We start from the raw sequence: 24947 nt of genomic DNA, 5'->3' as shown, positions 1-24947 counted from the left end.
CACAGTTAATGCTATTGTAGTAGCATACAAGAGTGCAGTAGTGTTGATGGCTACACTCGGGGTGAGTACTGCATAATGTACAGACGCCAAAGCTCTACGCTGTACACCTGAGACTAAGACAACACTCTGTTTCAACTATAGTCAAATTAAAAAAAAATGTTTTTAAAGCCAGGAGTAAAAGACAGTGTGAAGATTTCAGGTTTGGGAGATCTATAATACCATTAATGGAAATGAGGAAATGAAGACTTTGCCCCTTGATACTGGCAAGTGAGGAGAATCAAGACTGCTGCTTTACACACTTTTGTTTAGAAATGGAAGTAGGGCAATTACACAAGCATCTAGCTAGCAGCTAAAACATGAGATTGATATTTGAAAGAGCTAAAAATCTGACCACCTTTCCCACAGATGTACTTACTTAAATCATGAGCAGAGCCATGTGAAGGGAGAAGGGGAAAATAGCAAACATACACATACAGCATTTACTGAGTGCCAAGCACTATACTAAGTTTAGACATTAAAGGATAGAAAAACGATGATTAAGTGAAGTGCAAGTTAAAATTTAGCTCTGTATTTAACTATAAGAACCTTATTAAATTAGAGAAAATACTAGAGTTAATACTTAGTTCTTCAAATAACTGGGGACTTCCAGTGAGTAGAGAAACAAGAAACTGGCAAATGTTAAAACCACAAGATTTTTGAAGTCCACCTGCAATTGGATATACAAATTTCAACAATTTTAATTTGTTCAAAAATAACAATTTCTAGAAATTTTCTTTTAATTTATTACATTCTTTTTTACTCAATTAGAGATCATCTAAAATGAACTCTTAGCCATTAAGGGGCAAATTTGCAAGAATTTCATCCATTTGTGCTCACCATTGTTTTGGATCCTATGCTTTCCTTCTGGACTTTTTTCTGCTGAAATGTGTCTTTTAGTAGGTCTCTCAGTGAGGCCCTAACGATTTAAGTTGTAGTCTTTGTTTGAAAACAACCTTTTCCCCACCATACTGAAATACAATTGACAAAATTATAAGACACTTAGCGTATACAACATGATGATTCACATTGTATACACTGTGAAATCATTCCCCAGCACTGAGTTAGCACATCCATCACCTCATGAAGGTACTTCCTTTACCCGAGTGAGGACATTTAACTTCTACTCTCTTAGAAAATGTCAATTATACAATACAATATTCACAACTATAGTCACCATGTTATATTAGATCTTCAAAACGTACCTACCTTATAACTGAAAATCTATAGCCTATTACCAATTTCTCCCAAATCCCAGCCCCTAGCAAGACTTTTCTACCATCTGTTTCTTAGAGTTAGACTCTTTTTTTTCAATTACACATGTAAGTGGTACCATGCAGTATTTGTCATCCTAACTTATTTCACTTGCCCCTGAGGTTCTTCCATGTTGTTGCAAATAACGTGTATTCCTTTATGAAGGCTGAATAATATTCCTGTGTGTGTGTGTGTGTGTGTGTGTACACATACTTACTTCTTCCTGATTTGGATCCTTTTGATATCCTATACAAACCCATACAATCTACTGATAACAATTATAAACTCTAGAACAAACTACACTAAAAAAACACTGAAGACATTGACAAGCAAACAAAAGCAGACAGCAACTGGAGAAGATGTGACCCTGGACCACAGGAAAAACACTGAATGAAGTCCATGTTTATCCATCTTTTATCCTGAGGGAACTACAAGGTCTTTGTCATGCCCAGTGCTTGCTGGGAAAGAAGACAGAGCTCTTATACAAAGCTGTAGTCTTACTGGCTGGAAGAATCAAGGAATAAACTTTGGAGCTGCTAAATCAGATAGAAATTGAAGGCAGAAATCCTGGAAAAAAAGAGAGTCAAGGGACTGACTCCTGAACTCCCATGCATGGGATGAAAATCCAAAAAGCCCAGGGAGAGGCAATAGCTAGAAATCTAAAAGAAGGGGCACCTGGGTGGCTCAGTTGGTTAAGTGACTGCCTTCGGCTCAGGTCATGATCCTGGAGTCCCGGGATCGAGTCCCGCATCGGGCTCCCTGCTCGGCAGGGAGTCTGCTTCTCCCTCTGACCCTCCCCCTTCTCATGTGCTCTCTCTCTCGCTCTCATTCTGTCTCAAATAAATAAATAAAATCTTAAAAAAAAAAAAAAGAAATAGGAAGAGATTTCATTAGCTACCTAGTCCTGGAGAATCAGTTGGCTTTAGAAGGAATTGGTAAATACCCCTGCCTTTTCACTGAAACTCCAGAAAAGCCACATTTGAGGAATAAGAACCACATATTAGAAATAAGGACAAAACTGTAATGAACAGTCTTAACAAAGCCTAACACCAAGCCTCCACAGGATCAAGGTGAACTACCTGCTAGAATAAAGCTCTAAATCCACACTACCCAGAGTTTATAGAAGATATCATCCACAACACACAACAGTCAACTGAAACTTACTTAACATAAAGAAAAAATGTGATATAGAGTCAAGAGATAAAATATGAAGAAATGGATTGACAGCAAACCCAAATGTTGGGATTTATTTTATGATACACATGTAAAAGAATCTACACTAAAAGATAAATACATGAAGATGTAAAAACCATATGACTTCTACAATACTGAGCAATCTAACACATGTGAACTAGACAGAAGAAATATTTGGAAAATATTCACTAAAGTTTTTCTAATTTTGAAAACCTCAAACCACAAACAGTTCAGGTAGCCCCAATTTGTAAAAATCCATATCTAGTCATATCATAATCAAATTGCCAAAAATCAAAGAGAAAATCTTAAAAGTAGCCACATACATACAGGAGAGCCACAATAAGACTTAAACTGACATCTCAAAAATGACCTTTAAAATTTAAGATAAACAAATATATTTTCAGATAAATGGATGCTGAGAAAACACATCATCAAAAAAACCCAAACTTTAAGAAATGCTAAAAAAAAAAGTTCTCTGGATTAAGGCAAATGATACCAGATGCAAACTTAGGTTTGTAGAATGGAATGAACAACTCAAAAACAGTAAATATGTGGGTAAGTATAACATTCTATTTTTCTTTCCGTACTTAAATTCTTTAAAAGATAATTAACAATTGTTTAAAGGCATGATAATAATGTACAGTGAAATTTGTAACAGATGTAAAAGCAAAAGAGATGACAACAACAGCCGAAAGGATGAAAAGGAGTAAAATAAAAAGTACATGTAAATAAATTCATGAGAGCTTGGAAAAATAAGAAACAGTGCCATCAACAAAATCAGAAATTTCAAAAAACTGATGGAAGATAAAAAGTAGACAGGAACAGATGACAGACACAGCAGAATGGAAGAAATAAAGATTATTTAAAATACACACAGAAGAAGGTATTAACGGGCATTAAAAATAGTTGTCTGCACACACATACAAAAAGCATAAATATGCAATGATAATCAAGAATCATATATTGGGGGTGAAGGGGGACAGTAAGAATGCATAAAAGAGGAGGGCAAATATAAGCAGAACAGCTAACGCCAGAAGAAACAAAGATAGTACAGGGAAGAGAGTGTTTTTAAAAATTCTCCTTGGGATGAATACCTACCATTTACATCAATGTGGATGGAATCGGAGGATATTATGCTAAGTGAAATAAGTCAATGAGAGAAAGACAATTATCATATCGTTTTGTTCATATGTGGAATATAAGAAACAGCACAGAGGATCATAGGGGAAGGGAGGGAAAACTGAATGGGAGGAAATTAGAGGGGGAAATGAACCTGAGACTCTTGACTCTGGGAAACAAATTGAGAGTTGTGGAAGGGGAGCTGGGTAGGGGGATGGGGAAACTGAGGGAGGGCATTAAGAAGGGCACATGATGTGATGAGAACTGGGTGTCATACGCAACTGATGAATCATTGAACACTACATTTGAAACTAATGATGTACTATATGTTGGCTAATTGAATTTAAATTAAAAAAATTCTCCTTGGTATCCTCAGAGAGATTAGGAATATTTTGAAAACACAAAGCATCAGTAAAGGATCATTAAAAAGGATCAGAGAATGAAAATAGTAACTACAAAAAAATAATGATAATTCAATGAAAACACTGAATAATACAACTGACAATATCAAATAACCTGGAAGACAAATTCAAGACAAACTCCTGGTTTCCTAGATCAAGACAGAGAAATATGAGCAAAAAAAATATGAGAAAGAAAGAAGAGGAAATAATCAAGAAAGTACTCCAAGAGCCCTAGACGGAAGAAAAGAGAACACAGACAAGAAAAAAACATTTAAAAATAAAAGAAGAAATTTCACTGGTGTTAAAGATGCCTAAGTTCGCAGTAAAAGAATCTTCTGAGAGGAGATACAGTTTTAAAAAGACTTTTACTTACACAGATAAAAATAAACAGAACACCAGAGATAACAAGGAAACTCTAAAAGAGTTCAAATTTTAACTCTTGAGTACTCAGAGCGTCCACCTAACATATAAATATGGCTGATGAAAACACATATGCACTGAGATTGGTCTATCTTTAAATTCATTAAAAGTCTAACTGCAAATGAGCCATTACTGCTGCTCACCTATAATTTTATATTTCCTTAATCCATTTACTCTCCCACTTTTCTAATCTATCTCATACCTTATCCTTTCTCCTCTATCACCAAAACTGCCACACCAACTCTTACTTTCCACCTCCTATATTCCATTGAAAAATAAAATCAAGAGAACACCAACGACACATCCTTTTCAAATGCACCTGTAATATTCCTGAAAGTAAACCACATGTTACACCATAACACAATTCTCAACAAATACTAAAGGAATATATTCAAAATATGAACAATGGAGCAAGCAACAATTTTATCTATTTAAGACCCGTAATGTTGGCTTAATTTATATAATTCTTAAAAATACTGAAGAAATAACAACACTGAGAGGATCACATAAAAAAGTGAACCTGACCTTTATCACTACCGACTCTTTTTATTATCTGAAACAACACTCATAACAATTTGATAAGAATTATTTAAGAAGTGCATTTAGAGATAGTCCAAGATGGCAGAGGAGTAGGAGACCTTAGTTTCATCTAGCCCCAGGAATTCAGCTACATAGCTATCAAATCACTCTGAACACCTGTGAACTCAACAGAGATCTAAGAAAAGAACAGCTGCAACTCTACAAATAGAAAAGAGACCACCTTCTGCAAGGTAGGAGATGCACAGTGAATCCAAGGCAATATATCGGGAAGATAAATCTTGGGGGGGAGGGAGCCTCCTCAATAAGCCTAACTGGAAAGTGATATAGCAGTGGAGCACAAAATCAGAACCTTTCTAAGTCTGTTCCAGTGAGGGACGTCCCTGCCTGAAAGGTGCTCAGGTGGCGAAGCTGGGCAGAATCCTAGATGGGACAGTGTGGTCTCAGGAACCCGGGGTCAGAGGAAAACCAGGAATGCCTGAGTGTGGCAGAGTTCCCAGGCATTAGAGTGGAAAAGTTGGCTGCAATCAGTGAGTCGAAGAGTGGGCTCTCAGCTCGGAGTTGCCATGTACCCTGGACCTTGGCAAGGTCGGGCAACTGCTCTGGGAGCAGGGGCCCAGCAAGCAACAGAATCCTGGGGAGACAACCCCCTTTCCTCCCCTGGGAGGAGTGGCGCTAGTGCACACCATAAGAGCCTACAGGGTTTACAGACTCAAAGGAGGGTGTGTGCCTGAGAGAGAAACACTCCATCACAGGCTGGGTGAGCACCAAGTGGCGGAGGGAGACAGCACTGACTGATTGACTGCTTTTCCCTAAGGGTGCACTGAGGAGTGGGGCCACAAGCTCTCGGCTCTGGGGCTGGAGATTGAGAGGCCACCATTCTCATTGTCAGGCTCTAAAGCCACAAGGAAAATCTTCAGGGAACAAAAACCACATAAAGCAATCTAGAGCTTACTTAGCCTGGCCCCCTGGCAAGGGAGGTGCAATTCTGCCTGGGGAAACGACACTTGAGACTCAATGGAACAGGCCATCCCCCAGGATATCACCCAGAACAGCCTGCTAAGACCAGTATTACTGATCATAGAGAACTGTAAAACCTCAGCACTAGAGGAAAATAGTATACAGAATTCATGGGTTTTTTCCCCATGATTCTTCAATCTTAAAACAATTTTAATTTTTCTCTTTCCTTTTTCAACCAATTTATTTTATCAACTCTTTTTTTAAAATCTTTTTTAATTTTCATTTTTACAGTTACATTCTATCCTTTCATTGTATTTAATTTTATTTTTGTATATATATGTAAGTTTTACAATCTTGGGATGCAGTTACTTCTAACAAACAGAAAACATACACCAAGAATCTAGTGTATGGCTCTGTTCTATTCACCTGTCTGATCATATTCTTTTGTTGTTATTGTTAAAGACTTTTTAAATTTCATCTTTACAGTTACATTCTACCCTTTCAATGTATTTAATTTTATTTTTGTGTATGCATAAGTTTTTCTTTCTTTACAATTTTGAGATGTACTTTATTTTAACAAACTGACCAAAATACACTCAGGATAGAGTGTATTGCTCTATTCTGTTCACCTGTCTGTTTATATTCCTTCTACTTTTTTCTTTTTCTTTTTTCTTATTTTGTCTTTTAATTTTCATTTTCACAGTTACATTCTACCCTTTCATTGTACTTAATTTTATTTTTATACATATATAAGTTTTTCATTCATTACAATTTTGGGATCTAGTTTTCTAATAAACAGACAAAAATACACACAGAATCCACTGTATTGCTCTATTCTGTTCAACTGTCTGACTATAATCACTCTCTTTATTTTTTTTATTTTAACTTAATTTTTTTTTTCAGTTTCGGGTGTCTTCTGATTTGTTTAGTGTATATTCCTCTGGGGTCGTCATTGCCATTTTAGATATTTTGTTCTCTTGTTAGTCTATTCTTCAATGGACAAATTGACAAGATGAAAAACTCACCTCAAAAAAGAGAACAAGAGGCAGTACTAACTGCCAGGGAACTAATAAGTATAATATAAATAATGTTGGAACTACAGTTCAGAATAATGATTATAAGGATACTAGCTGGGCTTGGAAAAAAGCATAGAAGACACTAGAGAATCCCTTTCTGGAAAAATAAAAGAACTAAAATCTAATCAAGTTGAAAGAAAAAAGGCTATTAATGAGATGCAATCAAAAATGGAAGCTCTAACTGCAAGGATAAGCGGGGGCAGAAGAAAGAATTAGTGATATAGAAGACCAAATGGTGGAGAATAAAGAAACTTAGAGAAAGAGAGATAAACAACTACTGGATCACAAGGGGAGAATTCAAGAGATAAGTGATACCATAAAGCTAATGATACTAGAATAATTGAGAACGGAGAAGAATGGGGGGCACAAAAGGTATATTGGAGCAAATTATAGCAGAGTACTTCCGTAATCTAGGGAAGGAAAAAGCTATTCAAGTCCAGGAGGCACAGAGAACCCCCATCAAAATCAATAAAATATGTCAACTCCTTGACATATAATAGTGAAGCTTGCAAATTTCAAAGATGAAGAGAAAACCCTGAAAGCAGCTCGGGACAAGAGGTCCTTAACCTACACAGTAGAATATAAGGCTGGTAACAGACCTGTTCACAGACACCTGACAGGCCAAAAAGGACTGGCATGATATATTCAATGTGCTAAATGGGAAAAATACGCAGCCAAGAATACTTTATCCAGCAAGGCTGTCATTCAGAATAGGAGATAAAGAACATCCAAGACAAACAGAAACTAAAGGAATTTGTGAACACTAAACCAGCCCTGCAAGAAATATTAAAGGGGATCTTCTGAGCAGAAAGAGCTCAAACGTAACAAAGAACAGAAAGGAACAGAGACACTCTACAGGAACAGCGACTCTACAAGTAATACAATAGCACTAAAGTCATATCTTTCAATAATTACTCTGAATGTAAATGGATTAAATGCTCCAATCAAAAGACACAGGGATTCAGATAGGATTAAAAAAACAAGATCCATCAAAATGTTGCTTACAAGAGACTCATTTTAGACCCAAAGACACCTCCAGACTGAAAGTGAATAGGAGGAGAACCATTTATCATGCCAAAGGCATCAAAAGAGACCTAGAGTAGCCATCCTTATATCAGACAAACTAGGTTTTAAACCAAAGACTGTAATCAGAGATGAAGAAGGAGATTATATCATAATAAAAGGATCTATCCAACAAGAAGATCTAACAATTGTAAATGTTTATGCCCCTAACTTGGGACAAGCCAAATATATAAACCACTTAATAAAAAAACTAAAGAAACTAATTAATAATACAGTAACAGTAGGGGACTTTAACACCCCACTCACAGCAATGGACAGATCATCTTAGCAGGAAACAAATGCTGTTAATGACACGCTGGACCAGATGGACTTCACAGATATAGTCAGAACATTCCATCCTAAAGTAAAATACACATTCTTCTTGAGTGCACATGGAACGTTCTCCAGAATAGATCACATACTGGGTCACAAATCAGGTCTCAACTGGTACAAAAAGATTGAGATTACACCATGCATATTTTCAGACCACAATGCTTTAAAACTTGGAAGTCAACCACAAGAAAAAAATTGGAAGGAACACAAATACATGGAGGGTAAAGAGCATCCTACAAAGAATGAATGGGTCAACCAGGAAATTAAAGAAGAATTTAAAAAAATTCATAGGAACAAATGAAAATGAAAACACAACGGTTCAAAATCTTTGGATGAAGAAAAGGTGGTCCTAAGAGGGAAGTATATAGCAATATAAGCCTGTCTCAAGAAACAAGAAAAGAAAGGTCTCAAATACAAACCTAACCCTACACCTAAAGGAGCTAGAGAAAAAACAACAAATAAAGCCTAAACCCAGCAGGAGAAGGGAAATAATAAAGATCAGAACAGAAATCAATGAAATAGAAACCAAAGAACAATAGACCAGATCAACAAAACTACAAACCCGTTCCCTGAAAAAATTAATAAGATTGATAAACCCCTGGCCAGACTTAGCAAAAAGAAAAGAGAAAGGACCCAAATAAATAAAATCACGAATAACAGAGGAGAGATCACAACCAACACCAAAGAAATACAAACAATTATAAGAACATATTATGAGCAACTATATGCCAGAAAATTAGGCAATCTGGAAGAAATGGATGCATTCCTAGAGAAATATAAACTACCAAAACTGAACCAAGAAGAAATAGAAAATCTGAACAGACCCATAATCAGCAAGGAAACTGAAGCAGTATTCAAAAATTTCCCAACAAACAAGAGTCCAGGGCAAGATGGCTTCCCAGAGAAATTCTACCAAACATTTAAAGAAGAATTAATACCTATTCTTCTGAAACTGTATGGAAGGAAAACTTCCAAACTCTTTTTATGAGGCCAGCATTACCTTGATCCCAAAACCAGACAAAGACCCCACCAAAAAGAATTATAGACCAGTATCCCTGATGAACATGGCTGCCAAAATTCTAACCAAGGGTCCAACAATACATTAAAAGGATTATTTACCTCGACCAAATGGGATTTATTCCTGGGCTGCAAGGGTGGTTCAATATCCTCAAATCAATCAACGTGATACACTACATTAATAAAAGACAAGAACCATATGATTCTCTCAACAGATGCAGAAAAAGCACATGACAAAGTACAATATCCTTTCTTGATTAAAACTCTTCCCAATGTAGGGATAGAGGGCCCATACCTCAATATCCTAAAAGCCATATACAAAAGCCCACAGCAAATATCATTCTCAATGGGGAAAAACTGAGAGCTGTTTCCCTAAGGTCAGGAACACAGCAGGGATGTCCCCTCTCACCACTATTGTTCAACATATACTAGAGGTCCTATGATCTGCAATTAGACAACAAAAAGAAATAAAAAGCGTCCAAATCGGCAAAGAAGAAGTCAATCTCTCACTCTTCGCAGATGACATGATACTCTATGTGGAAAACCCAAAAGACTCCAGCCCAAAACTGCTAGAACTCATATAGGAATTCAGCAAAGTTGCAGGATATAAAATCAATGCAGAGAAATCAGTTGTGTTTCTATACACTAACAATGAGACTGAAGAAAGAGAAATTAAGGAGCCAATCCCATTTATAATTGCACCCAAAACCATAAGACACCTAGGAATAAACCTAACCAAAGAGGCAAAGGATCTGTACTCAGAAAACTATAGAACACTTATCAACGATACTGTGGAAGACACAAGGAAATAGAAAAATGTTCCACACTCACAGATTTGAAGAACAAATATTGTTAAAATGCCTATACTCCCTAGAGCAATCTATACATTCAATTCAATCCCTATCAAAATACCACCAACTTTTTTCACAGAGCTGCAACAAATAATCCTAAAATTTGTATGAAACCATGAAAGAGGGGCGCCTGGGTGGCCCAGTTGGTTAAGCGACTGCCTTTGGCTCAGGTCATGATCCTGGAGTCCTGGGATCGAGTCCCGCATCGGGCTCCCTGCTTGGCAGGGAGTCTGCTTCTCCCTCTGACCCTCCTCCTCTCGTGCTCTCTGTCTCTCATTCTCTCTCTCTCAAATAAATAAATAAAATCCTTAAAAAAAAAAAAAAAAGAAACCATGAAAGACCCCAAATAGCCAAAATAATGTTGAAAAAGCAAACCAAAGCTGGTGGCATCACAATGCCAGAATCCAAGCCTTATTACAAAGCTGTAGTCATCAAGACAGCATGGTACCACCACAAAAACAGACACATAAATCAATGAAACAAAATAGAGAACCGAGAAATGGACCCTCAACTCTATGATCAACTAATTGTCAACAAAGCAGGAAAGAATATCCAACGGAAAAAAAGACAGTCTCTTCAACAAATGGTGTTGGGAAAATTGGACAGCCACATGCAGAAGAATGAAACTGGACCATTTCCTTACACTATACACAAAAATAGACTCAAAATGGATGAAAGACCTAAATAAGAGACAGGAATCCATCAAAATCCTTGAGGAGAACAGAGGCAGCAACCTTTGTGACCTCGCCGCAGCAACTTCTTGCTAGACATGTCTCCAAAGTCAAGGGAAGCAAGGGCAAAAATGAACTATTGGGACTTCATCAAGATAAAAGGCTTTTGCACAGCAAAGGAAACAGTCAACAAAACCAAAAGATAACCGACAGAATGGGAGAAGATATTTGCAAATGACATATGAGATAAAGGGCTAGTATCCAAAATCTATAAAGAACTTACCAAATTCAACACGTAAAGAACAAATAACCCAATCAAGAAACGGGCAGAAGACATGAACAACATTTCTGCAAAGACATCCAAATGAGCAACAGACACATGAAGAAATGCTCAACATCTCTCAGCATCAGGGAAATCCAAATCAAAACCTCAATGAGATATCACCTCACACCAGTCAGAATGGCTAAAATTAACAAGTCAGGAAATGACAGAAGTTGGCGAGGATGCGGAGAAAGGGGAACCCTCCTACACTGTTGGTGGGAATGCAAACTGGTGCAGCCACTCTGGAAAACAGTATGGAGGTTCCTCAAAAAGTTTAAAAGAGAGCTCCCCTACAACCCAGTAATTGCACTACTGGGTATATACCCCAAAGATACAAATGTAGTGATCCGAAGAGGCACCTGCACCCCGATGTTTATAGCAGCAATGTCCACAATAGCCAAACTATGGAAAGAACCCAGATGTCAATCAACAGATGAATGCATAAAAAAGATGTGGTGTGTATATATATACAATGGAATACTATTCAGCCATCAAAAAAATGACATCTTGTCACGTGCAATAATGTTGCACATTATTATAGAACTAGAGGATATTATAGTAAGCAAATAAGTCAATCAGAGAAAGACAATTATCATATGATCTCACTCATATGTGGAATTTAAGAAACAAAACAGAGGATCATAGGGGAAGAGAGGAAAAAATAAAACAAGACGAAATCAGAGAGGGAGACAAACCACAGGAGACTTTTAATCATAGGAAACAAACTGAGGGTTGCTGGCGAGGATGGGATAATGGGGATGGACATTAAGGAGGAACAGGATGTAATGAGTACTGGGTATAGTATTAGGCAAGAGTGATGAATCACTGACCTCTACCTCTGAAACTAATAATACATTGTATTAAAAAGTGCATTTAATTGCAAAATAGGACATATGATATTCAGTAACACTCAATATTCTGTAAATTCATGCTATTCTTAGTAACTTCAACCAAAAAGAAAAAATATCTTGAAAAATACAAAGTTCTGCATGTGAACCAATGTAAACTTACAAATGCACTTAAATTAAAACTCTCTTATGGAAATTATGACCACTGATAAAAGTATCATAACATGTACTTATTATATTGTTCTCTTATCACAGTGGGATTAAACTAAAAATCAGTAACATAAAAACGATTAGAAAATCCCCATATATTCAGAAATTTAGGAACACACTTTTAAATAACTAATGGTGCAAAGAAGAAATCAGAAAATACTTTGAGTTAAATGATAAAAATATGAAAGAAATGCAGTAAACGTGTTTACTAGTATATTTAGTCTTAAAGTCTTATGTGAGAAAAGAATAAAGCTAAACAAAATTAAAGGATGAGCTTTTATACCAAGAAGCTAGGAAAAGAACAACAAATTAAGCTAAGAACCACAGAAGGAAAAATATTTAAGAACAGAAATCAGTGGTGAAAAAAAGGACAAAAAAAAAGTTGGCTTTTAAACATTAATAAAATTGATAAAACACTAAAAATGACTGATTTTTTAAAAAGAGAAAACATAAATGACCAATATCAAGAATGAAAATTATAGATTACCAGAGCTTCCAATATTAAAAATATGTTAATATAGGAACGTCCTCCAAAAAAATTTAAATTTTTGAAGAAATGAACAAGTTTACTGAAAAACACAACTTATTAAAACTGACAAAGGAAGAAAGATAATTTCAAAATTCTAATATTTATTAAATATATGGAATATATACCTTAAAACTTTTCCACAAAGAAAATTCAATGCCCATTGACTTTCTTAGTGAATTTTTCCAAACATATGCAAGAATAAAGAACTTACACAAACTATTTCAGTAAATAGAAATTAGAAAACACTTCTCCACATATTTTAATAGCAACATAATACCAAAATGTAATAAGATTGTGACAAAGAAAATTATATGTAAATATCTCTTACAAACATATATGAAAAAAATAATAAAATACTAGCAAGTTGAATCTAGTAATACTTTAAAAGACTAACAAATCTTGTCTGGGTTAGTATACCCCAGACATGCTAAGTTATTTTAACATTCAAAAATCAATCAATAGAATTTACCACATTATTAGAATACATGAGAAAAGTAATACATGACCATTTCAATAGATGTAGAAACTGACTCTAATAAAATTCAACAATGGTTTTTGAATAGAAACTCTCATCTAAACTAGCTAAAAAAGCATACTTCCTCATTCTGATAAAAACTATGAAAGATCTTGAATTAAAATACTTTTTGGTGCAATACTGATCTCATTCTTCTTGAATTCAAAAACTTAATAAATATGTCTAAAATCATGACTTCCACTCAACATTTTAACGGAGGTCCTGCCCAACTCAATAAGGCAAGAAACGTAAATAAAAGGTACAATGATTAGAAAGGAGGAAGTAAAACTATCATATTCACAGATAGTATGACTATATATGCAGAAAAATTTAAAGAACAATTCCTGGGGCGCCTGGGTGGCTCATTGATTAAGCGTCTGCCTTCAGCTCAGGTCATGATCCCAGGGTCCTGGGATTGAGCCCCACATCGGGCTCCCTGCTCAGCAGGAAGCCTGCTTCTCCCTCTCCCACCCCCCTACTTGTGTTCCCTCTCTCACTGTGTCTGTCATATAAATAAATAAAATCTTATAAAAAAAAAAAGAATATAACAATTACTAAGTGAATTTAGTAAGAATAGTGCACACAAAATCAATATACAAAACTTAATTGACTTCCTTATACCAGAAGCAATTTAAAAAGGGAAGATTAAAAACTGTATCATTAACAATAGTAACAAAATGTCAAATATTTTAGGAATAAATCTATTGAAATATCTAGGAATTCTATAATAAAAACTGTAAAATATTGCTAGAAAAAATAAAGGTCAGCTAAAGAATGAAAGAATAGAACATATAGATATAAAACTACAGGAAAACTCAATATTGTTCAGTTACCAACTCCTCTCTAAATTGATCTATAGATTCAACACAGTCCCAATTAAAATCTTAGCAGTTACGGGAATTTACAAGTTAATATCTACATAGAAAACAAAGAATTACAAGAAGCAAAATAATCTAGAAGAGCTAACTTGGAGGATTTACATGACCAGACATCAAGATTTACTATGAAGTTAGAGTAATTAAGTCAAATTGGTATTGGCATAAGTACAGAAAAATAGACCAAAGGAACAAAGAGAGTTGAGAAAAATATCCACACATAAGGTAACCTGAGAACAGATGTATCATCTGCATTTTGGTGGAGAATTGTTGGTCTTTACAATAAGTGTTTCTCAAATGACTTTTAAATGGCAAGGGAAAAAAGAAATCTTGACCTCCAATTTATAACCATACAAAGATACTGAGATGGATAACTCACCAATATGTAAAACGTCATATAATAAACATTCCAGAAAAAAATTAGTATCTTCATGACATCTCTTAAGACATTAAAAACCTACAATAAATAAATTTATATATTAGACTTCTTATATACATATAATAATAGTTTCAAGTCACATGAAGCAAAAAGGTAAAGAGAAAAATAGGCAAAACAACTATAATAGCTAGAAATTTTAATACTCCTGTCCAAAATTAACAAAAATAAAACAGACCAAAAAAATAAGTAGGAATTTTGAAGACCTGAACATCATTAACATTTACAGCACACTATACCCAACAAACGCAGAATGTACATCCTCTTCAAGTGCACATGGAACATTCACTAAATTATACCATATGCCAGTCTAGTCTATAAATTAAGTTTAGTGAATTTGAAAAGATTAAATTTGAAAAGCCTGAATTTATAAGAATTATGTTCTTGAAAAGTATAAGACATTGATGAAAGAAAATGAAAACAATAATAGAAAGAGATATTGCTCATAAATTGGAAGAATTATTAATGTGAAAATGTACATATTACCCAAAGGAATCTACAGATTCAATGTAATCCTCATCGTAATACCAAAGGCATTTTTCACAGAATTAGAACAAAGAATCCTAACATTTACATGGAACAAAAGACACCCAAATAACCAAAGAAATCTTGAGAAAGAAGAACAAAGCTGAAGTATCACCCTCCCAGACTTCACACTACACTACAAAGCTATAGTAATCAAAGCAGTATGGCACCGGTCTGAAAACAGACACAAAGATAACAGAATTAAACAGAGAGCCCAGAAATAAACCCACACATATATGGTCAATCAGCCTATGACAAAGGAGGCATGAATATATAATAGAGAAGGACAGTTTCTTCAATAATTGCTGTTGGGAAAACTAATCCGCTACGCACAAATAAATGAAACTGGACCACTACCTCACACCATATACCAAAATAAATTCAAAATGGGTTAATAAGTTGAATGTAAGACCTGAAACCATGAAATTAGTAGAAGAAAACATGGATTGAAGTTCTTTGACTTTGAATAGACATTTTACCAGAGAAGACATACAGGCAGCCAACAGGAACATGAAAAGATGCTGAACATCACTAATTATCAGGTAAATGAAAATCAAAACACACATTATTACCTCACACCTGTCACGCAACCTATTAACAAAAAGACAAAAAATAAGTGTTGGTAAGGATGTGGAGAAAAGGGAACCCCTGCACACTGTTGGTGGGAATGTAAATTGGTACAGCCACTATGAAAAACAGTGGCTATACCAGTTTGCATTCCCACCAACAGTACAAGAGGGGGGGTTCCTTTTTCTCCACACCCTTGCTAACACCTGTTGTTTCTTGTGTTGTTGATTTTAGCCATTCTGATAAGTGAGGTGATATCTCATTGTGTTTTGATTTGCATTTCCCTGATAATAGGTAATGTTGAGCATCTTTTCATAGGTCTATTGGCCATCTGCATGTCTTTTTTTGGGGAAATGTCTGTTCATGTCTTCTTTCCATTTTTTAATTGGGTGATTTGGTTTTTGGGTGGGGAGTTGTATAGGTTCTTTACATATTTTGGATACTAACCCCTTATTAGATATGTCATTTGCAAATATCTTCTCCCATTCAGTAGGTTTCCTTCTAGTTTTGGTGACTGTCTCCTTTGCTGTGCTTTTTATTTTGATGAGTCCCAATAGTTTATTTTTGCTTTTCTTTCCTTTGCCTCAGGAGACATACAAGAAAAATGTTGCTACAGCTGATGTTAAGAGAAATTATGGCCTGGCTCTCTTCAAGGATTTTTATGGTTTCAGGTCTCACATTTAGGTCTTTAATCCATTTTCAGTTCGTTTTTGTCTATAGTGAAAGTGGTTCAGTTTCACTATTTTGCGTGTAGCTGTCCAGTTTGACCAACACCATTTCTTGAAGACACTGCTTTTTTCCCATTGTACATTCCCTCCTCCTTTGTCAGAGATTAATTGACCATATAATTGTGGGTTTATTTCTGAGTTTTCTGTTCTATTCCATTGACTATATGTCTATTTTTATGCCAGTACCACACTGTTTTCATTACTATAGCTTTGTAGTATAATTTGAAATCTGGGAGAGGGATACCTCCAACTTTGCTCTTTTTCAATATTGCCTTGGCTATTCTGTGGTTCCATACCAATTTTAGACTCATTTGTTCCACTTCTGTGAAAAAATGCTGTTGGTATTTTGATAGGGAATGCATTAAATCTATACATAGCTTTGGGTAGTATAGACATTTTAACAATATTTGTTTTTCCAATCCATCAACATGGGATGTCTTTCTTTGCATCATCTTCAAGTTCTTTCATCAGTGTTTTGTAGTTTTCAGAGTACAGGTCCTTCACCTCTGGTTAAATCTATTCCTAGGTATTTTGCTAGTTTTGGTGCAATTGTAAATGGGATTTTTTTCTTAATTTCAATTACTACTGCTTCACATTAGCACATAGGAATGGAACAGATTTCTGTACATTGATTTTGTATCCTGCAACTTTACCGAATTCATTTATCAATTCTAGTAGTTTTTGGTGGAGTCTTCAGGGTTTTCTATATATAGTATCATGTCATCTGCAAAGAGTGAGAGTTTTACTTATTCCTTACCAATTTGCATGCCTTTCATTTCTTTATTTATCTAACTGCTGTGTCTAGGAATTTCAGTACTATGCTGAATAAAAATGGTAAGAGTGGACATCCTTGTCCTGACCTTAGGAGAAAAGCGTTCATTTTTTCACCATTGAGCGGATGCTGACTGTGGGTTTTTCATAGAAGGCCCTTATTATGTTGAGTTATGTTCCCTCTAGACCTATTCTGCAGAGGGTTTTTATCATGAATGACTATTATACTTCGTCAAGTGGTTTCTCTGTGTCTACTGAAATGATCATATGGTTTTTTATCCTTTCTCTTATTAAGGTGATGTATCACATTGGTTATTTTGTAAATATTTTAACAAGAATAAATCCTGTTTAGCCATGGGATATAATTTTTCCAGTGTATTGTTGGATTTGGCTTCCTAATATTCTGTTGAGGATTTTTGCATCTATATTCACAAGAGATACTGTCCTGTAGTTCTTTTTGTGTGTGATGTCTTTATCTGGTTTTGGTATCAAGGTGATACTAGCCTCATAGAATGAATTTAAAAGTTTTCCTTCCTCTTTTGTTTTTTGGAATAGTGTGAGAACAAAGGTATTAACTCTAAATATTTGGCACAACGTACCATTTAGGTACAACCTAAATGTTTGGCACAACGTACCTGTGAAACATTAACTCTAAATCTTTGGCCCTCTGGTCCTGGGCTTTTGGGGGAGGGAAGAGGTTTTTTTATTACAGATTCAATTTCATTGCTGGTAATTAGTCTGTTCAAATTTTCTATTTCTTCCTGCTTCAGTTTTGGTAGGAATTTATCCATTTCTTCTAGTTTGTCCAATTATTGGCATATGGGTTTTCATAATATTGTTACAACTGTTTGTATTTCTGTGGTATTGGTTATTTCTCCTCTTTCATTAGTGATGTTTATTTGGGTTTTCTCTATCTTTAGATGAGTCTGGATACAGGTTCATCAATTTTGTTGATCTTTTCAAAGAACCAACTCCTGGTTTCACTGATCTGTTCTATTTTTTGTTTGTTTTTTTTTCTGGTTTCTGTATAATTTATTTCTACTCCAACCTTGATTATTTCCTTCATTTTGCTAAGATTGGGCTTTGTTTGTTCTTTTCCTAGTTCCTTTAGGTGTAAGGTTAGGTCGTTTCTTTGAGATTTTTCTTTGCTTCTTGAGGCAGGCAAGTATTGTTATAAGCTTACCTCTTAGAACCACTTTTGCTACATCCCAAAGATTTTGGGCTGCTATGTTTTTATTTTCATTTGTTTCCATATACTTTTTGATTTCTTCTTTGATCTCTTAGTTGACTCATTCATTGTTTAGCAGCATATTATTTAACCTCCATGTATTTGTGCTCTTTCCAGATTTTTTCTTGCGGTTGGCTTCTAGTTTCATAGGGCTTTGATTAGAAAAGGTATGTGGTATGACTTCAGTATTCTTCTATTTGTTGAGGCCTGTTTTGTGGCATACTATGTGATCTATGCTGGAGAATGTTTCATGTGCACTTGAAAAGAATATGTATTCTGCTGTATTAGGATGGAATGTTCTGAATACGTCTGTTAAATCCATCTGGTCCAGTATCTGATTCAAAGCCTCTGTTTCCTTGTTGATTTTGTTTGGATCATTTGAACATTGATGTAAATGAAGTGTTAAAGTCCCATACTACTTTTGTATTACTATCAATTATTTCCTTTTTGTTTGTTATTAACTTTTATGTATTTGGGTGCTGCCATGACAGATGCATAAATACTTGCAACTGTTATATCCTCTTTTTTTAATTTTACTTTTTTTTTAAATTTTTACTTATTTGACAAAGAGACAGCAAGAGAGGGAACACAAGCAGGGGGAGTAGGAGAGGGAGAAGCAGGCTTCCTACAGAGCAGGGAGCCCAATGTGGGACTCAATCCCAGGACTGTGGAATCATGACCTGAGCCAAAGGCAGATGCTTAATGACGGAGCAACCCAGGCCCCCCTACTCTTTTTTAAAGAAAGATTTTATTTATTTGAGAGAGACGGCACGCACAAGCAGAGCAGAGGGAGAGAGAGAGGCAGAGTCCCCGCTGAGAAGGGAGCCCAACATGCGGCTTGATCCTAGGATCCTGAGATCAAGACCTCAGCCAAAGGCAAATACTTAACTGACTGAGCCACCCAGGTGCCCCTACAATTGTTATATCCTCTTGTTGGACTGTCCCCTTTGTTATTACATAGTGTCCTTCTTTGTCTCATTACAGTCTTTGTTTTAAAGGATATTTTGTCTTATATAAGTATTGCTACTCTGGCTTTCTTTTGACATCCATTTCCATGATGTTTTCCCAACCCATCATTTGCAATCTGCAGATGTCTTTCAGTCTGAGATGAGACTCTTGTAGGCAGCACTTAGATGGGTCTTATTTTTCTATCCATTCTGTCACCCTATGTCTTTTGATTGGAGTTTTAGTCCATTTACATTCAAAGTTAATATTGATATATTATTTATTGCCATTTTGTTACCTGTTTTGTGTTTGTTTCTATAGATTTTCTCTGATCCTTTCTTTTCTTGCTCTCTTTCAAGGATTGTTGGCTTTCCTTAGGGATATACTTGGATTCCATTCTCCTGACTCTTTGCGTATCTATTACTGGTTTTTCATATGTGGTTACCATTAGGTTCACATATAACAACTTCTTCCTATAGCAGTCTATATTAAGTTGATGGTAACTTAAGTTTGAACCCATTCTTTACTACTCTTCCCCCACCCTAAAATTTTAGGTATATTTAGGTATATGTCATATTTTACATCCTTTTATTTCTTTATGAATCCTTTGACTGATTTTTACAGAAATACTTATTTTTACTGCTTTTGTGTTTTTTTTACTTTTCATACTCTCACTCATGGTCTTCCTTCCCACTCAACAGTACTCTTTAATATTTCCTGGAAGGCTGGTTTAAGTGGCCAGGAACTCCTTTAGATTTTGTTTGTCTGGGAAATGCTTGTCTTCCCTTGCTGCTTTTAAATTTTTTTCTTTATTGCTACTTTTTGCCATTTTAATTACTATGTGTCTTGGTGTGGAACTCCTTGGGTTGAATTTGGGGTAGGAGGGGATCTCTGTGCCTCCTGGATTGGATATGTTTCCTTCCCCCAATTAGGGAAGTTTTCAGCTATTAGTTCTTCAATAAATTTCCTGCCCCCTTTTCTCTCTCTTCTTCTTCTGAGATTCCTACAATGTAAATGTTATTGTGCTTGACAGAGTCCCTGAGTTCCCTAACACGATTCTGGATTTGCAGAATTTTCTTTGCTCAGCTTGGTTCCTTTCATTTACTCTGTATTCCAGATCATTAATTCACTCCTCTGCTTCACCTAGCCTGATATTTATTCCATCAAGTTGTATTTTTTATTTCATTTATTGTGTTTTTCATCTTTAGTTCTTTATCTTTTTATTAAGGGTCTTTGAGATGCAACAGAAGTAGATCTAACAGGCAAATTTATAACAATACATGCCTACATCAAGAAGCAAGAAAAATCTCAAATAACCTAACCATACACCTAAACCATACACCTAAAAAATCTCAAATAACCTAAACATACACCTAGAAAAAGAAGAACAAACAAAACCTAAACCCAGCAAATAATAATAAAGATTATAGGAGAAATAGGAGGAGCAAGATGGTGGAGGAGTAGGAGATTTAAATTTTGTCTGGTCCCAGGAATTCAGCTATAGGGATCAAACCATTCTGAACACCTACGAACTCAACAGGAGATTGAAGAAAAGAATAGCAACAACTCTGAACAGAAAAGCGACCACTTTCGGGAAGGTAGGATGTGTGGAGAAGTGAATCCGAGGCGATACTGGGAAAGAGACGACAGGGGATGGGGCCTCCATCAGCCACTACTGGCAAGTGACAGAGCAGCGTAGCACAAAATCGGAAATTTAACAAGTCTGCTTGGCTGAGGGACGTCGCTCCAGTGGCTAAGTGTGGGGGTGGAACCCTCGCTGGGACAGTGTGGTCTCAGGACCCTCGGGGTCACAGAAAGACCAGGGGTGCCTGAGTGCAGCAGAACTCCCAAGTATCGGAGCAGGGAAGCTGGCTGCAGAGACGGAGCTGAGGAGTGTGCTCTCAGCTTGGGGCCACTGCTCTTCCAGCAGGGACCCAACAAGCGGCAGATCCAGGGAGACTCCCCTTCTTCCCCCAGGAGAAGCGGCGCGGGAGTGCACTGCAGGGATCCGCTGGGTTTGGAGACTCTGCACAGGGTCAGGTGCCAGAGATAGAAACGCACGGTCACAGGCCGGGTGAGCACGGAGTGCGGCCGGAGACCAGGGAGACGGGAGTGACTGACTGCTTTTCTCTGGGGGCGCACTGGAGAGTGGGGCCCCGAGTTCTCGGCTAGTCCAGGACGGAGACTGGGAGGCCGACATTTTCACTCGTCCTCCAAACCTCTACGGAAAGCTGGCAGGGAAGGAAAGCACCCAAGAGCAAACCTGAGCAGACTACTGAGCCGCCCCAGCATGGGCAGGGCAATTCCACCTCCAGCAAAGACATTTGGGAACCGCGGCAACAGGCACCCCCTCCAGAACATCAGCAAGAACAGCCAGCTAAGACCAAGTTTATTGATCAATGAGAATGAGAGAACTCCAGTGCTATGGGAATACTGCATATAGAATTCATGGCTTTTTCCCCATGATTCTTTAGTCTTTCAAATTTAATTATTTTTTAACTTTTTTTTTTTAATTTTTCTTTTTCCCTTTTTCAACCAACATCCTATCAATCCCTTTTTTAAAAAATCTTTTTTATTTTTCATTTTTAGAGTCCTATTCTATCCCTCCATTGTAGTTAACCATATATAAGTAGTTCTCTCTTTAAAATTTTGGGATAGAGATTCTTCTAACAGACCAAAATACACCCTATATCTCGAGTGTATGGCTTTGTTCTAGTCTCCTGCTTGATCACATTCTCTCCTTTTTTTTTTTTAATTCTCTTTTTTCAACCAACTTCTTATCAATTCCTTTTATAAAATTTTTTATAATTTTCATCTTTACAGTCATATTCCATCCCTTCATGATATTAACACTTATTTTTGTATATATATAAGTTTTACTTTCTTTAAAATTTTTGGGAGGCACTTTCTTCTAACAGACAAAAATACGCCCAAAATCTAGTATGTGCCACTGATCTATGTACCAGCCTGATCATATTTGATCATTTCCTGTTTTTTGGTTTTGTTGGTTTGTTTTTATCTTTTTCTTTTTCTTTTTTCTTTCTTTCCCTTTCTTTACCCCCGGTTTCAGGTCTTTTCTGATTTGTTTAGTGTATACTTTCTGGGGATGTTTTTACCCTGTTAGCATTTTGTTCTCTCACTCACCTATTCTCTTCTGGATAAAATGATAAGATGGAAAAAAATCACCTCAAAAAAAAGAACAAGAGGCAGTACCGATGGCCAGAGACCTAATCAATACGGACATTAGTAAGATGTCGGAACTAGAGTTCAGAATGATGATTTTAAAGATACTAGCTGGGCTTGAAAAAAGCATGGAAGATACTAGAGAAACGTTTTCTGGAGAAATAAAAGAACTAAAATCTAACCAAGTCAAAATCAAAAAGGCTATTAATGAGGTGCAATCCAAAAAGGGAGGCTCTAACTGCTAGGATAAATGAGGCAGAAGAGAGAATTAGTGATATAGAAGATCAGATGATGGAAAATAAAGAAGCTGAGAAAAGGATAAACAACTACTGGATCATGAGGGCAGAATTCGAGAGATAAGCGATACCACAAACAAAACAACATTAGAATAATTGGGATCCCAGAAGAAGAAGAGAGAGAGGGGGGCAAAAAGTATAATGGAGCAAATTATACCAGAGAACTTCCCTAATTTGGGAAAGGAACAGGCATCAAAACTCAGGAGGCACAGAGAACCCCCCTCAAAACCAATAAAAATAGGTGAACACTCTGAAATCTAATAGTAAAACTTACAAGTCTCAGAGACAAAGAGAAAATCCTGAAAGCAGCTCGGGAGAAGAGATATGTAACCTACAATGGTAGAAACATTAGATTGGCAACAGGCCTATCCACAGAGACCTGGCAGGCCAGAAAGGACTGGCGTGATATATTCAGAGCACTAAATGAGAAAAATATGAAGCCAAGAATACTATATCCAGCTAGGCTGTCATTGAAAATAGAAGGAGAGATAAAAAGCTTCCAGGACAAACAAAAACTAGGGGAATTTGCAAACACAAAACCAGCCCTACAAGAAATCTTGAAAGGGGTCCTCTAAGCAAAGAGAGAGCCTAAAAGCAACACAGACCAGAAAGGAACACAGACAATATACAGTAACAGTCACCTTACAGGCAATACAATGGCACTAAATTCCTATCGTTCATGGTCACCCTGAATGTTAATGGTCTAACTGCCCCAATCAAAAGACAAAGGCTATCAGATTGGATAAAAAAAACAAGACCCGGGGCACCTGGGTGGCTCAGTCGTTAAGCGTCTGCCTTCGGCTCAGGTCATGATCCCAGGGTCCTGGGATCGAGCCCCGCATCGGGCTCCCTACTCGACGGGAAACCTGCTTCTCCCTCTTCCACTCCCCCTGCCTGTGTTCCCTCTCTCGCTGTGTCTCTCTCTGTCAAATAAATAAGTAAAATCTTTAAAAACAAAAAACAAAAAACAAGACCCATCGATATGCTGTCTGCAAGAGACTCATTTTAGACCCAAGCACACCCCCAGATTGAAAGTGAAGGGGTGGAAAACCATTTACCATGCTAATGGACACCAAAAGAAAGCTGGGGTGGCAATCCTTATATCAGGCAAATTAGATTTTAAACCAAAGACTATAATAAGAGATGAGGAAGGACACTGTATCCTACTTAAAGGGTCTATCCAACAAGAAGATCTAACAGTTGTAAATATCTATGCCCCTAACATGGGCATAGCCAATTAATAACAAAACCAAAGAAACACATCAACAACAATACAATAATAGTAGGGGACTTTTACATCCCCCTCACTGAAATGGACAGATCGTCTAAGCAAAACATCAACAAGGAAATAAAGACTTTAAATGACACACTGGACCAAATGGACTTCACAGACATATTCAGAACATTCCATCCCAAAGCAACGGAATACACATTCATGTCTAGTGCCCATGGAACATTCTCCAGAATAGATCACATCCTAGATCACAAATCAGGTCTCAAATGGTACCAAAAGATTGGGATCATTCTCTGCCTATTTTCAGACCACAACGCTTTGAAACTAGAACTCAATCACAACAGGAAAGTCGGAAAGAACTCAAATACATGGAGGCTAAAGAGCACACTACTAAAGAATGAATGGGTCAACCAGGAAATTAAAGAAGAATTAAAAAAATTCATGGAACCCAATGAAAATGAAAACACAACTGTTCCAAATCTTTGGGATACAGCAAAGGTAGTCTTAAGGGGCAAGTATATAGCAATACAAGCCTTTCTCAAGAAACAAGAAAGGTCTCAAATACACAACCTAACTCTATACCTAAAGGAGCTGGAGAAAGAACAGCAAATAAAGCCTAAACCCAGCAGGAGAAGAGAAATAATAAAGATCAGAGCAGAAATCAATGAAATAGAAACCAAAAGAACAGGAGAACAGATCAATGAAACTAGGAGCTGGTTCTTTGAAAGAATTAACAAGATTGATAAAGCCCTGGCCAGACTTAGCAAAAAGAAAAGAGAAATGACCCAAATCAACAAAATCATGA

The 24947-nt window shown here is 36.5% G+C and overlaps 1 protein-coding gene across 5 annotated transcripts in view; it reads right to left on the bottom strand.

The window, feature by feature from the left end:
- JAK2 (Janus kinase 2) overlaps positions 1 to 24947 on the bottom strand; it is a 152141-nt gene that overhangs the window by 86853 nt on the left and 40341 nt on the right. The window contains exon 1 of one of the 5 annotated variants that reach the window (XM_035029149.1): positions 877 to 1007. The exons of 3 other annotated variants lie outside the window; for them this stretch is intronic. The gene's annotated coding sequence lies outside the window, so the exon portion shown is untranslated. Of the gene's footprint in view, positions 1 to 876; positions 1008 to 24947 lie in introns of those variants that run through there. One more of the 5 variants, XM_035029152.1, reaches the window with a different exon arrangement.

Source organism: Mirounga leonina, unplaced genomic scaffold (assembly GCF_011800145.1).
Source record: "Mirounga leonina isolate KUSES-001 unplaced genomic scaffold, KU_Mleo_1.0 Mir_224, whole genome shotgun sequence".
NCBI lineage: Eukaryota > Metazoa > Chordata > Mammalia > Carnivora > Phocidae > Mirounga > Mirounga leonina.
The sequence above is the reverse complement of the archived record's forward strand: the minus strand, read 5'-3'. Positions and strand labels throughout refer to the sequence as shown.